An 18684-nucleotide genomic window follows, 5' to 3' on the forward strand; every position below is an offset into this window, starting at 1 on the left:
TCGTAGTGGTCATTGAATAACTCATTTTGTTCTCCTTGAGTGGTGTGAGTTGTACATTGCCTTCAACATCAATTTTTTTGTAACTTTGTAGAATTACTATTTTGTTCACTTGATAGGTTGCTCTCACAATCATTTGTAGTACCGCTAATATAAGCTTGTGAATGTAATAAAATATAACATGTAGAAGTAAAATACCAAATTAGTAATATATTTTTTTTTTGGGGTCATTTTATCAAACTTAAATTGCTGTGTTAGATTCTATAATAGAGTTTATAGTCATTTAATTCTGATTGGGAAATAAATGTTTTTCCATTCAAATTTTCCACTTTTATAGGTAGGATGAGCTGATGAGCTCTTCAAGAACCTACAACAAGTAATATTTTTAAACAAAAAGATTATTGTATAGCCATTTACAATAATCAAATAATATTATTTTAAACATAAATATTATTTATTAAAGGACATTTTTAATTCTTTACAATGCATTAAATAAACTTATAGATCAGAAAAATATCATTATAAATTAATAGTAGCTAATAACGGACTTGGACTTTAATATGTTCAATATAGAGCTCTTGATCTAACTTCAAAATAAATTCTACAAAATAGAAATATTATATTTTTTTAATCAAATTAAGAAAATAGAAAAACTACCAAATTCATGAGAACCTCCTAATATCATAGAATAAAGTGAACAAATAACAATGCTATTTCCATTCAATGAGACATATTGAGAGTATATCATGATTTTGAAACGTGGATTGTTCAAAGAACCGGAGAAGGAAAATGTTCAATGTTTTTAAGGTCAAACCAAGGTCCAACCAAATTTAAATAGTGATGACATTATAATTAACTTAATATTTATTTAAAATATAAATAAATATATTAAATTAGTATAAATAAAAACATTGACTAGAATAATTCAAATAAATATAAATACCATCTTTAAAATGTATTTTTTATACCACAACTTTCATTATAGTGTTTCAAAAATCAACAAAATATTATTAACTGTTAAAAAAATAATAACAATAAAAAGAAAAATTATTATCTTACATTATACTATCTAGATAAGATTTATATAGTAAATTAAAAAAAAATGTCTACAACATTGTATATTGTTATGCAAATGTGTATAATATTATATATATATTTAATAAATATTTGAGAAAAAAATATTATACATATTGTATGCATTTGTTTAATTTATGATATAAATCTTAAATTTATAGTAACAGTATATGAATTTAATATACCAATACGTGGATTTATGGTATTAGTCATTAGGAATCAAAGTCGGGTCAAATCCAATAAATAATGCAGTTAAAAATGCAATTAAATGAAAAAAAAAAGTTTTAAAAAATTTCATACCGAATGAGTGGGGGCAACATGGCCACATGTCTAACTTTTTCATTGGGAAGGGTTAGAGCCTATTTGATAAAGTTGTTAAACCACTCATTTTCAGTTTTTAAATAATATTACACATTTTTATACACATTTTTACCAATACATATTTCAAAAAATTACAAACAACATTACTCGAATTGGTCTACCAAACAGGCTAGTGTCTGCCATAGTTTGGTGGCAAAGAAAAGAAAGACTTTTGGTTTTGGGTACCAATTACAGAAGAAGAAAGAAAATGCCTAAAGGAAGAAGAAAGAAAGTGCAGAAGAATGGAGAAGAAAGAATTATTAGCTAAGTTTCAATTTAAGTTTTTATCCAAAATTTTAAAATTTTCATCAATTTTGGATTGAATTTTTGCATAACTTTTTAAACAACCAATTGTGATTAAGTTGTCACAAAGGGTTTTTATTTTTTATATTCTTTTTCAATTCACAATCTCTCTCTCTCTACGTGAAGAACAACACCCCCCCCCCCTCTATTTATAATTTACTCATATTTATTATTTACTTTTAAGTTTTTGCTACAATAAGCCCAAAGGGCAGGTTTTATTTTTGGACTATATTTTATATAAATGCATGGCAATAAGAAGAGTTTATTCAGAACAACTGAAGTTTCTACTTACAAGTTCAAATTCTAAAAATATATTGAAGTGGACGACCTTAACCCACAAAAGGGACGAACCAAAAAAGCTGACGGTCTAATAAAAGACGTTGGCCAAGTCCATAAGAGGGACAAACTAAAAAGCTAATGGTCTAATAAAAGACGTTGGCCAAGTCCACAAGAGGGACAAACCAAAAAAACTGACGGTCTAATAAAAGGCGTTGGCCAAGTCCACAAGAGGGACGAACCAAGAAGCTGACGGTCTAATAAAAGACGTTGGCCAAGTCCACAAGAGGGACGAACTAAAACGCTAACGGTCTAATAAAAGACGTTGGCCAAGTCCACAAGAGGGACGAACCAAAACGCTAACAGTCTAATAAAAGGCGTTGGCCAAGTCCACAAAAGGGAGGAAGCTATTAAGCCGATGGTCCCACATAAGTGACCTCATTTTAAAAAGTAATAAATTATCAAAACATGGTAAGTCCATAAGGTGGACGACCTTGTCCCTGGATAATAGAATACCATTAAAACTCCTTAAAGCGACAGATAGAAAATCTATAACGAAGACAAGTCCTTGAAGTGAAGGAACCCAACATTCAATAAAATAGAAAAAATCATCAAACGCTGATAGGCTCTAAGAATATCCCAAAAGAATGATGACGGTCTTCAAAAATGACGGTCCCATCAAAATGACGATTGAAAAAAAAAAAAGAAAAAAGAAAAAAAACGATAGTTCACCAAGTCTATATTAGTCCCATAAAAGCGATAGTCTCAACCAAAGAATAAGATAAACAGGATAAACAAGAAGCCGACAGACGACTTCACCTTAAGGGGCAAACGGCTTCGCAATAAGTCAAAGCTGACGACTTTACTAAGCTAACGACTCTAAGTACTATAAGAAATAGTCAAAGTTAAAAGTATTAATAAGCTGACGGATACACAGGTCCGAGGGTGTGTAAAGATGACTAGGCTGACGACCTCGACCTACAGCTAGGAAGTAGCCTTAGCATCTACAAAGCAAGAAAAAGAAGCGCATAAGCAAATGGCCATACATACATGTTTAAAAACGACAGGTATCATAAGCAAAAATAAACTAAGTCCAAATAGAAGCCCCAAAAACCAAAGGGGCACTTAAAAATATTGTTTGCAGGCGGAATAAAATACAACTGTTACAAAAAATGAAATTATGGCCGGGAAGGAGGTGCGTCACTTGAAGCCTTGTTTACTTTTTCTGAACAGGAGGGTCAACTGCATCTAGAACCTCTACAGAAGGATTGGAAGTAGTGACGAGAGGGTTCGTAGCAGGCTGGGCTAGAACAATGCCGTCACCTTGAAGAGGATCTACCATGTCGCCACCTTTGACAGTGACGGTGTCATTAGCAGGCGTCGCTGGTGGGAGCCCATCTATAGTTATCTCGGATAGATCCAACTTAGGAAAGGCCGACGCAACTTGCTGCAGGCAGTCGTCAAATCCAACGCCGTAGTATCCACCGCAGGAATTGATATAGGACTTTGACTCCTTGAACTCCTGGACCACGTCAGCCCCAGCCGTCTCTACCTCCTTACGAAAAGCCATCAGCTTTTGCTCTAATTGCTCCTACTGACGACCCGCCTCCGCTAACTTCTATTTCGTCTCTTTCAGCTCAACATTCAATAGACGCATAGCCTCCTTATACTGAGCCTGTTGATTTAGCATATTAGCATTATGTTTATTGACGTGAGTGACGACACCCTCCTTCGCCACGCACCAGTCCTAAAGCGCCTTTACGCGAACCAAGGCCTATAAAAGGATATAACCATCAGTCATTAAACGGGAAAGAGATAAGAAAAAAGCCAGTTAAGGGAGACGGCTTACCCGTGTGAGGTCAAACAAAGCTGACACCCCCAAGAGAATGGCTACTTTGTCTTTTTAGCCCCTCAAGAGAATACTGGAAATTCAATCAAGTTTTCTTTTTAGCCCCTCAAGAGAATGGCTACTTTGTCTTGAATGATGTTTTTATGTTCATATCTGAATCTGTGGAGGTTGATACTGTGGCAAATAATCACATTGAAGAAAGTGCTCCAAAAGCTCCTTTGATGACTGATCCTAGTAAGTGTCATGTTTCCATTTGTTTGCACTCTTTTTTTGGTCTCATTCTCTCTGGTTGCCTCTTTTTGTTTGGGCAAGGGTGTCTTATTTTTGAATTTATAAAGGATTTATTGTACTTGGAATGGTGTTCAATTTGAGATGTTATACAAACTTCCCTTTTCATACCCAGCTTGTTTCTTCTAATATCTATGATTGTACGTGTCCAGCTAAGACTCATGCCATATTTGTACCAAATCTGCCTATGAATGCAACTGTTGAACAGCTTGAAGCGGTTTTCAACAATTTTGGGCCTATTAAGCTTAATGGTATTCAAGTTAAAGTAGCAAGATATGTTTCACATTTAACTTGGTTAACTCCATTTAGATTTCTTATTTATAATGATGTTCACATGTTTTTTTTATGTAAATCTTCTATCCAGCAGTAGGGGACATGTTTTGGTTTTGTGGAAATTTGAATCTGCTAGTTTGATTCAAATTGCTATTGAGGTATTGACTTTTTTGTTTTATATTCTTCGCCGCCTAATCAGTTGTTATCTTGTATATTAAACTACCATTGTACAGTTTAAGCTTCATTCTCACATTTTTCACCCAGCAAGGACACACAAAACTTCATCCTCTGTTTTTTGTATGGCTGTCAAGATTAACTTTTCGTACTTTGTGGATATGTGTGGTACGCATGTTAACTTAATGTTTGTGAAGTAACTTATGTGTTTTTGTCTCATGGATTTGGTTATTTTATGTGATGAGAGTCTGGGGTCTTTGAGTGCTTGCTGGATGGGCCATGGCTACCTTTGTGCTGTTTTTTTCATATGGTTGCTGTTTCTTGCAGCTAACAATGACAGAGGGAGGTTTTCAGGACGGGCTGGTTATTGAAATGATAGCTTTAGGAGCCGTGGAAACTTCAGTGGTGGGAATTTTAGTGGAGGCCGGGGCTATGGGAGAAATGACTTTGAGAGGTGAGGTGATTTCTCAAATCGAACTCGTGGTAATGCTGGACGGAATGAAGAAACTGGCCATAGGGTCTACCAAAATGGTGGATGGAAAAGCCACACGCCAAGACAGTCATGGCAGCATGAACTAGGCTATGACTGTGAGGTATCGTCTCCCATTCTTCTTGACGACACACCCAGTCCGTCACTTTAATAAAAAAGAACCTACTCTTCCAAGCTCTATTAGAATCTGGCATCTCAGACACCAATCTCAAATCCTTCTCCCTGACAGCAAAGTAGTACATTCCCTTGGAAGAAGAAAGGTGCCGAGGCTTGTAGCAATAAAAGAATTCGTCTAAGGAAAGCTGACGGTGTCCTCCACTCAGACGACCCCACAATATCTCAGCACCTATAAAGATCCTCCACGAGTTTGGAGCAATCTGACTAACGGACAAACCAAGAAAATCAGCCAGCTGACGGTGTAAGGCCGTCAGGGGCAGTCTAAGCCCCACAACAAACATGGCATTTTTCACCTTCCCTAGGGAGACAAATGGGAATGTGGTCGGGGATTTGGAAACGGACGTGTAACTCTTTAAAAATTTTATCAGTCATTTTTGGAAGAAACTTATTTACGGTCCACTCCTTGAGAAGGATGAAAGGATGGTTACCTCCAGGACTTCCAGAAGTCCCTTCACGAGATCCCTCGTCGCCTTCATCCCCGTCACTACCTCTCTCTCCTTCCACCTCAACTTCACTCTCCTCACCTACTACCTCCTCCTGACCGTCGTCTCCATGACTTTCTACCTCCTCGTTAGGAATTTGGGCTAACGTCTCCCTCTTTGACGACCAGGAAAAGCTCCCGGACTCACTACCTGAACCAAATACCTCGTCGTAGCCCGCTCCATCGCGAATCGACGACCAGTCACTCGACGCGTCACTTGACATTTGACTACTTACAAGTGACGGGTGTATTCTAAGCACATAGGATGACGACCTCGCTTTAAAGAAATCAATCAAAATAAAGCATATACAAAGAAAGAAAAAGAACTTTCGAGTTTCTCAAAAAAGGTGATGGTTGAAGAAGTGACGGTAGAAACGTAAGTAACAGTAAGGGAGGATTGACGGAAGATGGGCGACGGATTTACTCTGCAAGAATTAGTAAAAGTGAAATAGGAAAAATAAGGAGAAGTGGACCATATATATAAAAGGGAAAACGCACAGAAGACGAAGCGACGCCTTCGTCTAGAAGCGGAGCCAACCAGAATACGCCACGTGTCCAAACATTTAATACTGGCTGCGTCGCATGTGAGTTATTTTCTCTCTCTTGGCCAAAAGTAAAAGGTAGCAACAAAAAAATATATAACTCCACCTACCCGTTAATGTAAACTGACGGGAATATGGAGTAGGAGGCAACTGATGAGTATAATTTATAGAGGCAAGGCTAACCTGTCGGTTTAACGCCTGCAGCTTATGCTGACGAGCTGAGTTATGAAGAGAGCTGAAGACCCAAAAGGCTGACGACCCTTCATGGCTGAAGGGCATGAAATAGGCTGACGGGCCTGAGGCTGACGGTTCTAACAAAACCTTGACTTGGCCACCACGCATAAGTATATAAGGGAATAACTTGTATCCCACGCTGAATGTTAGTTTCCTACAAGGAAAGGGTTCCACGATCTATGGACTCCTATATGGAAAAGACTTCTACTCCAAGGAAGAAAGGTCAATCCTCGACTATTATAAAAACTCCAATACCTTCACAAATCGAGTTACGCATAATCAACCCCTCTCTAGGACTTTAGAGTTGAAGTAAGTTCTAACTTGACCTTCGGAGGGTATTTGGCTGGCACCACACCGATACTCTCTGTTAGGTCTTCTCCTTTTTGTTGTGCAAGTGCTGTTTAGTGTGCAAGTAACGTGTGGCTCACTGGTGGTTTTTCTGGCATCATCAAGCCTACAGCTACTAGGGGTTCTACATTGTGCATCCACCCAAGACCCTCCTGATTCAGATGAAGAGAATGCATTGGAAGAATGACTCATTCATGGGGGAGTTCAAGTTAATTTAGAAAGTCCTACCCAAGACCCTATCATGGCAATCCTTGAGTCTAACATTACAACCCGATTGAGCGAGCGTCCTAGTGATAGTTGTGACGAGCGTCTTAGTAAGAGTAAGCGAGAGTTAATGAGCTCCCAAATGAATGATGCCTTACAATCAATGGCTGAGGCCGCTAAGGCTAGGATAGAGGAATCTAAAGCAAAGGCTGAGAGGTATAATAGGTATACCATTGATGAAGTTAGTAGCAGTATTGCACCTACAAATGACTTCTCCTTAGGCAAGTGCATTAATATCCTTGAGACCATGGAAGAAGTCAATGATGAAATATTTATGAAGGTTGAGAGATACCATTTATGAGACTTTCGAGGTAGGGATCGTCTTGAAGGTGCTAAAGAGCTTTTCAATTATAGACACTCCGCTTTTCGTAATGTAATTGAAAGATGTTTTGGCGTTTTAAAGGCACGATTTCCAATCTTAAAAATGATGCCCCGTTATAAACCATGTCGACAAGGGAATGTGATGAGAGCCTGTTGCACAATTCATAACTTCATTCGAAAGGCAACAGGAAATGATCGCTTGTTTACTCAATTCAATATTGATAACCTTACTATTGAAGGTGAAGGTGGGGATAATTTGGGTGAGCCATCGCACACTGTTGACTTAACTGATCAAGCCACTGAAGCTATGGCAGCTTATAGGGATCAGATCGCAGGATTGATGTTGGCAAATAATAGGCATCATTGATGCCACGTTATTTTTTTTCTTTTGGATGAAATTGACATCATCGAGGTGTCCCACACTCGTAGGAGTGGCAATTGGGCTGCTCATATCATGGCTAGACAAGCCAAGTTTTTGAATGAATGTAATATCTGGGTAGAGGAGACTCCGCCCATGATAGCTGACCAAATTCAAGCTGATGTATCTCACTGTAGTTTGAGTTCAAGTTAATGAAAAGTTTGACAATGATGTTTATCAAAAAAATAAAAATAAAAAATAAGAACACAACGCGAAAGAATTGTTTGGTACACATAAGTAGTTCCAGCAGGTGCAGAAGGGAGCTCATAGGTTCTCGGTGTAAGGTAACTCCTGGGATTAGTGTGCCTTTGGCTTCTCGAAGCCCTCATCGGAACACAGCCCAGATTAAGGGCAGCTGAACCACATAAGGAGGGAGAACAAAAAGAAGCAAATACAAATTGCAAACTCAAGTTTATTAATTTTGAACTAGTTCTCATTGCAAATAAAGTAAAAAACCAAGCTTGAGCTAATATACTTTCACAATGAGGAAAACCCAGAAAGCAAATTAACAAACTTGGATCCAACACAAAACAATAAATTAGTACCTTCAATGCAAGGCCGCAAAAGCTCTCCGGTTTCAGTGCTCTCGTCTCTCCGAATGATTGTGTTAATGGCATCATCACGGTGTAACTAGACGACTTTATTTCTTTCTTTTTTTTTGCCAAAAATATTCCCAATAATTGTTTGGTTTGAAACCATCACTCGTGAAGAATTGTTCTTCACAACAATTTTGTTCTAAATGGTGGAAAATTATTAGGTACTTTGGAGCACCATGAATGCATAATTCCTCTCTCACATGTGATTATTACACAAGTTTCGGTTTTTGAAAGTATTATATTTGTACTCATGGAAAGAAAAATGATCTTTTTATTGATTCCTTTGAAGAGCTCAAGTAGTTTGAAACAATGATGAATTTGTTAAAAACTTCTTGAATTTCTGTGTTGTGTCACTTTGCTAAAAACTTCTTGAATTTGTTTTTATTTGTTCATAACAAGGATGCCAACTTGGAAGCACCCCTGTTACACTGCTTTGAAACAGAGTATCATATTGATGAGAGTGCGGAAGAGAAGGAGGAGAGAAAGAGTGAAGGATTTAAGGATTTATTTCATCTAGTATTTTGCTCGAGAGAAAGTAAATTGTTTATCTAGTGCTTGACATCTTTGGCAGAATTTCTTACCATACACTCGTGAAGAACAAGTGGAAAATTATTGAGGACTCCGAAGCACCATAAATGCGTAGTCTCTCTCTCACATGAATGGTGCATTTATGGTAGACCAGGAGATTCAATGTTTTGTGAATAGTAAATTAAATCTTCAAAATATTGTCAATATTCTTACCTTACAATTAACAAAAAAAGAAAAAAAAATTATATAATTTTGAGATCGCATTTGAATATATAATATAGTTTTTTTCCCATTTCTTTTTCAGGGTGAATAATGATTCAAGTCATTTGACTAAATTTGGCTAGCTTTGTCAATTGAGAGACAGGGTAAAGGTGTGGGTCTCCAATCCAAACCTTTATTATATATTCAAATTGGAGCAGTTGGATTGGAGACCCACACCTTTACCCTGTCTCTCAATTGACAAAGCTAGCCAAATTTAGTCAAATGACTTGAATCATTATTCACCCTGAAAAAGAAATGGGAAAAAAACTATATTATATATTCAAATGCGATCTCAAAATTATATAATTTTTTTTTCTTTTTTTGTTAATTGTAAGGTAAGAATATTGACAATATTTCATCCAAAAGAAAAAAAATAACGTGGCATCAATGATGCCTATTATTTGCCAACATCAATCCTGCGATCTGATCCCTATAAGCTGCCATAGCTTCAGTGGCTTGATCAGTTAAGTCAACAGTGTGCGATGGCTCACCCAAATTATCCCCACCTTCACCTTCAATAGTAAGGTTATCAATATTGAATTGAGTAAACAAGCGATCATTTCCTGTTGCCTTTCGAATGAAGTTATGAATTGTGCAACAGGCTCTCATCACATTCCCTTGTCGACATGGTTTATAACGGGGCATCATTTTTAAGATTGGAAATCGTGCCTTTAAAACGCCAAAACATCTTTCAATTACATTACGAAAAGCGGAGTGTCTATAATTGAAAAGCTCTTTAGCACCTTCAAGACGATCCTACCTCGAAAGTCTCATAAATGGTATCTCTCAACCTTCATAAATATTTCATCATTGACTTCTTCCATGGTCTCAAGGATATTAATGCACTTGCCTAAGGAGAAGTCATTTGTAGGTGCAATACTGCTACTAACTTCATCAATGGTATACCTATTATACCTCTCAGCCTTTGCTTTAGATTCCTCTATCCTAGCCTTAGCGGCCTCAGCCATTGATTGTAAGGCATCATTCATTTGGGAGCTCATTAACTCTCGCTTACTCTTACTAAGACGCTCGTCACAACTATCACTAGGACGCTCGCTCAATCGGGTTGTAATGTTAGACTCAAGGATTGCCATGATAGGGTCTTGGGTAGGACTTTCTAAATTAACTTGAACTCCCCCATGAATGAGTCATTTTTCCAATGCATTCTCTTCATCTGAATCAGGAGGGTCTTGGGTGGATGCACAATGTAGAACCCCTAGTAGCTGTAGGCTTGATGATGCCAGAAAAACCACCAGTGAGCCACACGTTACTTGCACACTAAACAGCACTTGCACAACAAAAAGGAGAAGACCTAACAGAGAGTATCGGTGTGGTGCCAGCCAAATACCCTCCGAAGGTCAAGTTAGAACTTACTTCAACTCTAAAGTCCTAGAGAGGGGTTGATTATGCGTAACTCGATTTGTGAAGGTATTGGAGTTTTTATAATAGTCGAGGATTGACCTTTCTTCCTTGGAGTAGAAGTCTTTTCCATATAGGAGTCCATAGATCGTGGAACCCTTTCCTTGTAGGAAACTAACATTCAGCGTGGGATACAAGTTATTCCCTTATATACTTATGCGTGGTGGCCAAGTCAAGGTTTTGTTAGAACCGTCAGCCTCAGGCCCGTCAGCCTATTTCATGCCTTCAGCCATGAAGGGTCGTCAGCCTTTTGGGTCTTCAGCTCTCTTCATAACTCAGCTCGTCAGCATAAGCTGCAGGCGTTAAACCGACAGGTTAGCCTTGCCTCTATAAATTATACTCATCAGTTGCCTCCTACTCCATATTCCCGTCAGTTTACATTAACGGGTAGGTGGAGTTATATATTTTTTTGTTGCTACCTTTTACTTTTGGCCAAGAGAGAGAAAATAACTCACATGCGACGCAGCCAGTATTAAATGTTTGGACACGTGGCGTATTCTGGTTGGCTCCGCTTCTAGACGAAGGCGTCGCTTCGTCTTCTGTGCGTTTTCCCTTTTATATATATGGTCCACTTCTCCTTATTTTTCCTATTTCACTTTTACTAATTCTTGCAGAGTAAATCCGTCGCCCATCTTCCGTCAATCCTCCCTTACTGTTACTTACGTTTCTACCGTCACTTCTTCAACCATCACCTTTTTTGAGAAACTCGAAAGTTCTTTTTCTTTCTTTGTATATGCTTTATTTTGATTGATTTCTTTAAAGCGAGGTCGTCATCCTATGTGCTTAGAATACACCCGTCACTTGTAAGTAGTCAAATGTCAAGTGACGCGTCGAGTGACTGGTCGTCGATTCGCGATGGAGCGGGCTACGACGAGGTATTTGGTTCAGGTAGTGAGTCCGGGAGCTTTTCCTGGTCGTCAAAGAGGGAGACGTTAGCCCAAATTCCTAACGAGGAGGTAGAAAGTCATGGAGACGACGGTCAGGAGGAGGTAGTAGGTGAGGAGAGTGAAGTTGAGGTGGAAGGAGAGAGAGGTAGTGACGGGGATGAAGGCGACGAGGGATCTCGTGAAGGGACTTCTGGAAGTCCTGGAGGTAACCATCCTTTCATCCTTCTCAAGGAGTGGACCGTAAATAAGTTTCTTCCAAAAATGACTGATAAATTTTTAAAGAGTTACACGTCCGTTTCCAAATCCCCGACCACATTCCCATTTGTCTCCCTAGGGAAGGTGAAAAATGCCATGTTTGTTGTGGGGCTTAGACTGCCCCTGACGGCCTTACACCGTCAGCTGGCTGATTTTCTTGGTTTGTCCGTTAGTCAGATTGCTCCAAACTCGTGGAGGATCTTTATAGGTGCTGAGATATTGTGGGGTCGTCTGAGTGGAGGACACCGTCAGCTTTCCTTAGACGAATTCTTTTATTGCTACAAGCCTCGGCACCTTTCTTCTTCCAAGGGAATGTACTACTTTGCTGTCAGGGAGAAGGATTTGAGATTGGTGTCTGAGATGCCAGATTCTAATAGAGCTTGGAAGAGTAGGTTCTTTTTTATTAAAGTGACGGACTGGGTGTGTCGTCAAGAAGAATGGGAGACGATACCTCACAGTCATAGCCTAGTTCATGCTGCCATGACTGTCTTGGCGTGTGGCTTTTCCATCCACCATTTTGGTAGACCCTATGGCCAGTTTCTTCATTCCGTCCAGCATTACCACGAGTTCGATTTGAGAAATCACCTCACCTCTCAAAGTCATTTCTCCCATAGCCCCGGCCTCCACTAAAATTCCCACCACTGAAGTTTCCACGGCTCCTAAAGCTATCATTTCAATAACCAGCCCGTCCTGAAAACCTCCCTCTGTCATTGTTAGCTGCAAGAAACAGCAACCATATGAAAAAAACAGCACAAAGGTAGCCATGGCCCATCCAGCAAGCACTCAAAGACCCCAGACTCTCATCACATAAAATAACCAAATCCATGAGACAAAAACACATAAGTTACTTCACAAACATTAAGTTAACATGCGTACCACACATATCCACAAAGTACGAAAAGTTAATCTTGACAGCCATACAAAAAACAGAGGATGAAGTTTTGTGTGTCCTTGCTGGGTGAAAAATGTGAGAATGAAGCTTAAACTGTACAATGGTAGTTTAATATACAAGATAACAACTGATTAGGCGGCGAAGAATATAAAACAAAAAAGTCAATACCTCAATAGCAATTTGAATCAAACTAGCAGATTCAAATTTCCACAAAACCAAAACATGTCCCCTACTGCTGGATAGAAGATTTACATAAAAAAAACATGTGAACATCATTATAAATAAGAAATCTAAATGGAGTTAACCAAGTTAAATGTGAAACATATCTTGCTACTTTAACTTGAATACCATTAAGCTTAATAGGCCCAAAATTGTTGAAAACCGCTTCAAGCTGTTCAACAGTTGCATTCATAGGCAGATTTGGTACAAATATGGCATGAGTCTTAGCTGGACACGTACAATCATAGATATTAGAAGAAACAAGGTAGGNGGTGGGCACTCAGTTAAATGCACATTTAGAGGTCCAAAGAGCGAGAGAAGAATCAAAATAAAGACGACCCAGAACCTGAAAATCTGTTGAATAATGGAACCTCTCATGGGTTGGTGTCTATCGCTGTGCCAAGCTCTCCTAACGCACTCGTAAGGTCTAGGGCCTGGCCTTGGCATCTTCAACAGCAACAAGTTTTAGTTTTTAGCACAACACAAAATGGTAGAGAACACTATAATAAGAGAGAAAAAAGAAAGATATTTATGGTTTTATTATTGCTGGAAGAAGAAGAGGCAAGGGGCATTAGTTTAGTCTACATGGGTATTTTACCTCACACCTCACACCTATGGGTTTTTTGTGTTTGCGTGTGCACTTTCTTTCACTTCATTTCCCAAATTGCAATGGACAGTTTTGCTGTGTACGACGCAGGAGAGAGAGAAAGAGTAGCTTTCCCGCATTCTGTTGTCTTCCCCAATAATTAAGAGAGTTTATCATAGTTCGATGTACAATCTTTTCTCATGTGTAGTAGAGACTAGACTAGAGAGGCGTCACCTCTTAAGGAAAAGGAGAGTTGAGAGTGTGGGGTGGGGTGGGGGTGGGTATCAAAAAGTGCCAGTCTATGTCCATCAAAAGTCTCTCTCTCCATTCCCACACCTTGAACTCTGTTTTTTTTTTGTTTTTTTAATTAATCTCTGTTTGTCTATCTAGACCCATGTCATGAACCATCAGCGCTTGCCCCTTAGTACATGCATGATTTATTTCTCGATCTGTACATTATACAAACTTTAACGAGTTATTATTATGGCATCAAAAATAAATAAAAAAATAAAAAAACGTTACTGAGTTGTGAAAGGAAGTTAATTGAATCGACCAAATTTACTGTTGTGTATGTACAATTGCTTCACTTTTTCTAGGTTCTCTTTGCGACATTACTTTATAAAACGTACATCGATGACTCATCATCACTTGTGACATATTCCTCCCTTCATATTAACAAATAACAATAATGAACAAGCATCATAAGTTAGAATTTCTTGTATTTATTGAATAAAAAAACATACAAACACATGCATTCCTCGCACCTATATTCAATGTGTCGGAGTTTTTCATTCCCTCTAACTTGTGTGTGTTTATTTCTCCAAAAAAAAAATGTAATCATCCCACATTTGTTTAAGAGATTATGTTATGTGTAATATAACTTATCACACTCCCCTTAAAAGTTATCATAATTTTTTAGTAGAGCTTGTAGTATCTTTGTGTTTTAAAAAGATAAATGTGCGTGAACTTTAGCGAAAATTGAAAAAGAAAGAAAGAGACAGAATTCATGAGTGTGATGCTCATGAGGTGCTTTCAAAAGGATGAGTGAAAGTTAAAATTATGCAAAAAGACATCTTTCGTTCCTATACTATAGGCATATTTTCAATTTGGTTACCAAGTTTTTTCCTGTATTCAATTTAGTTATTTCATTGTCGAACTTGCTACTAATTTAGTCCCTACCATCATCTCACTTATGAAAAATGCCTACCTGGCAAACAATCTACAATGCTAACTGCTTAATATTAAAATATTAAATGCAATGTTGACGTGTCTAAATTTTAGTGACATTTCTTTTCCCTTGTGTGTATGCATGTGTGTTTGTTTCTCAAAAAAAAAAAGTGTGAGCTTTAGCAGAGAGAGAGAGAGAGAAATCATAAGTGTGATGCTCTTCAAAAGAATAAGTGAAAGTTAAAATTAGGCAAAAAGACATCCTTCGTCCCTATATTTTGGGTCAACTTTCAATTTGGTCTCCAAGTTTTTTTCAACATTCAATTTAGTTCTTACATTGTTAAACTTGCAATTAATTTAGTCTTTATTGTCATCTCACTTACAAAAAGTGCCTACTTGGAAAATGGTCTGCAATGTTGGCAACCTAATATTAGAAGATTAAATGCAATGCTAACGTGTCTAAATTTTAGTAGTCACATCAGTATTTTCTTCTTCTTTTTTACCAATTTTAATTCTCGAGTTTTCTTTCTCACTTTTTTGTTTACCAACACAACCCCATGGGAAAGAAAGTGTAATCCCAAAATCTCAAGTTTTCTCCCTCTCTCTCTCTCTCTCTCTCTCTCTCTCTCTCTCTCTCTCTCTCTCTCTCTCTCTCTCTCTCTCTCTCTCTTATCCCAAAGAAAGAAAAGGCTCTAACCCTAGCACAAGCCTTCTCCTCCACTACACTCTACCACCTAACCACTCTAAAGCACGCCCTCTCCGCAAATACCCACCCTACTCCCATCCCCACCACCCTCTTCCTATCTCGCAAACTCCTCACTCCTCTCTTCCATATCATCATCCCCTTTACCGCGTCTCAGTTTACCCTGGTTTGCTGTCGCTTGAACTGATTTGGAAGCTCGGCCTACTCGCCACACAACTTCAAGTCCAACTTCAATAATTGCCCACCCACCAAGATGGCCTTCTCCTGGTTAAGACTACAAGCATTAGCTCATCGTCATGGATAAGCCTGGTGGTAAGGGTACTACCAAACAACAAATAATCAACTACTATATCCAAACACTTGCCAATGTCATTGGAGGGTATTTCTTTTTCTTTTTTATCTTTTTCTTTTAATTCTTCTCAATTTCTATTTTCTCCAAGGTTGATTTTTTTTTTAATAAAAAAAAAAATTAGCAAGGAGGAAGCATAAAAGAAGATTTACAATGCCTTGTGCAAGAGGTTTATGTCTTTTGAGACACAAATCAGTAATTAAATATAAGGACCAAATTGAACGTAGGCCTAAAATATAGGGACAAGAAAGGCATAATATGACTGAAAACAAAAGTAAAAACTTAATTGATTTTGAACTTTACATACGAAACTAAAATTTTAAAACTCTTATGGTGGCCACCCATAATTATATGTATTATGAAAATGAATCTTTAAATATAAATTGGATTTGATTAATGAGTCTTTCAAGGATATAAGTTAGGGTATATTTTTTGCTAGTTGCGAATTTAGACCCAAGCACAACTTGCATTTTAACCAAGATCACTCAAACCAAGTGATCAATTAATTCAATTTTAGTTTGCAAGTGTCATGGATAAAGATAACAATAAATAAACCATAACACATACCGACTTACAAAACCTCCAATTATGCAATGTACATGCACTCAAGCATTTAACTTATGCTAGCAACATACTACACTAGTCATTTCTCTTCACAATCTCCAAATGCTAGTCACAACACTGACCGTAAGTCCAATCACTCGAAAACTCCAAGGCCTCTTGAATATTTCAATTAGTCTTTGTGATTTTTAGTGATCCAAAGTACTCAAGCTAATACTCGGTGTTTTGGTGAAATTCTCCTCTCAATGATGTTCAATGGGAGAGGGTGGGTATGTGAGAATGTGGGATTTTTCCTCTAAGGTTATAGGAGCCTCTACCTTCATTATTTGTGAATCAAGGTTTTTTTGTCTTATAGTGAGTACAAATCAAGGGTTGAATGACTGTTCTTAAATTGGAAAACAATTATGAAATTTTCATGGGCAGTTTGCTCAATCTAGGTAAAGGGCTAGTGTCAAGCGAACTTCTGTGGCTCAATTTTAATTCATTCACTTGAAACTTCAAAATTCATTCAATTGAAGATCATCACAACAACAACTTGAACTTTTTTATTAGCTCATCTTCCTTAATGACTCAAATGATTACAACTTGAATGAAAAGGTTACATAGTAATCAATGCAAATACATTTGAAACTTTGACATAGAATTTGCCAACACTAAAATGACCCTAACACTTTTCACTCAAAAAAAAATTAAAGTATATTTAATATTGGCTAAAATGCAAATGCACCTTCTAAGTTTAACTGAAATTCATTTCAGTTTAACTTTATTTTCATTCAATTAAAATTTCAAATTCATTCAACTCAGACCTTTTGTCCAATTCAATTATAAAAAATAAAAATAAAAATCTGTTATGTATGCAATTAATTAATGAAAAAATATTGAAAAAATATTCTCACATAAAAAAATCAATAAAATATTTATTAATTTTATAGATTTTTTCATGTGAGAATTATTATTTTTAATAGCAAAATTTTAGTGGAATTGGATGGAATGCATGAATTGAATAAATTTGAAATTTAGAACAATATGTTATTTTTCTTTAAAAAAATAAAAAGAAATAAAGAAGAGAAAGAATAATACATGGTTAGAACATTAGGAATGGTTCAATTAAAATTTTATCCCCAAAAAAAATAATAATAATAATAATAATTGTGCTAGCTTACTACTAGCCAAATTAATTGCTAGTTACAATACAAAGCCAAATCTAACGAATACTATAGCTTTGCTAAATGACTCTCTCTCTCTCTCTCTCTCTCTCTCTCTCTCTCATGACCATAAAACTCTTCCAACCACCTTAATTCATAGGTTCAACGGAAAAAAAAAAAAAAAATAGGAGGAAAGAAAGAAAGAAGGGAGATGGACGTTAGGTGTATTTGAAAAACATGTATCTAATTAAGAGCATTCACATTTGCCTCTTCAAAAGCCAAAATAGAGAATTCTATAGCTCAAAATCACTTGTAAACACATCACATCTAACTCTTCATTGTGGGCGCAAGCGCCTACGACGATTGGTTTCCTCGTGGGAAGTACACATCGACCTAGGATAGACTATGGCAAAAGATGTAAATAGAGTCACCACTTAGATTAGGTCTAAGAACCATATGTATAGTGCCCTTGTGGAAGGATTAATCTTTACCAACGCACATGTCCGGAGTTTAGGTATAAGGTTGGGAAGGGGTTAGACACCCAACCTCACCCAACCCGTAGGTCGGCATCTATTCATTATGTTCCAAATCCTAATCGCATCAAAAGGTCCCCTAATATGTTATTCTAAACTCACACTCACACCCACACACACTTTAACATGCATCTAAAGCAAACAACATGGCATATTATCCCTAAACCTTAGCATTCATCTATCACATTATATCCAAGGACAGCAATCACCAGGCCCGGCTTGAGATATTTTGTGGCCTAAGGCGACAGTGTTTAATGGGGCCTCTTTTTATATTATTTAATAAGTCAATTGAAGTAATTTTCATTTATTGGTAAAAAAAAATTTTAAAACTTGTTTTATCAAAAAATCTAAACCATTTATCAGAGTATCAAAATATATCCTTCTCAAAAAAAAAAAAAAGTATCAAAATATATGATTTTATTTTAACCACTATCAGCGACTAAAAAAATAAGCAAATTTATATTAAAAATTTCCATTTAATGATAAAAATGAAAAGAAAAAATTTAGCTCTCTCTAGTCTTCATTGTTCACTCCATCCTAAAATTGTAGCAGCATTCACCTAGCTAATGTGATCTAATAAAAGAGGAAAAGTAAAAAAAATAAAAATAAAGCATTTTTTTTTCTGTACATCACATGGGTCACTCAGTGGCTGTGTGATAAGTTTAGAAAGAGAAATATTAAAAATACTAAAATACTTGACCGAATAATGACTAG

General features: G+C 37.1%; 2 long non-coding RNA genes across 3 annotated transcripts; one reads left to right on the forward strand and one right to left on the reverse strand.

Moving 5' to 3' along the window:
- Positions 1-3940: 3940 nt before the first annotated feature.
- Positions 3941-5124, forward strand: LOC136062225 (uncharacterized). Its single transcript, XR_010624033.1, has 3 exons — positions 3941-4578; positions 4654-4762; positions 4922-5124. It is a non-coding gene; the product is annotated as an uncharacterized LOC136062225 (long non-coding RNA).
- A 7205-nt stretch (positions 5125-12329) lies between these two features.
- LOC136062226 (uncharacterized) lies at positions 12330-13179 on the reverse strand. Of its 2 annotated transcripts, XR_010624035.1 has the most exons (3): positions 12876-13179; positions 12692-12800; positions 12330-12532 (listed from the first exon to the last, which is right to left on the reverse strand). It is a non-coding gene; the product is annotated as an uncharacterized LOC136062226 (long non-coding RNA). The 2 variants fall into 2 exon arrangements; XR_010624034.1 differs by lacking the exon at positions 12876-13179 and having other exon boundaries at positions 12692-12869.
- Between the last annotated feature and the right edge of the window lie 5505 nt (positions 13180-18684).

This window comes from Quercus suber, unplaced genomic scaffold, assembly GCF_002906115.3.
Source record: "Quercus suber isolate HL8 unplaced genomic scaffold, Cork oak 2.0 scaffold_393, whole genome shotgun sequence".
Taxonomy (NCBI): Eukaryota; Viridiplantae; Streptophyta; class Magnoliopsida; order Fagales; family Fagaceae; genus Quercus; species Quercus suber.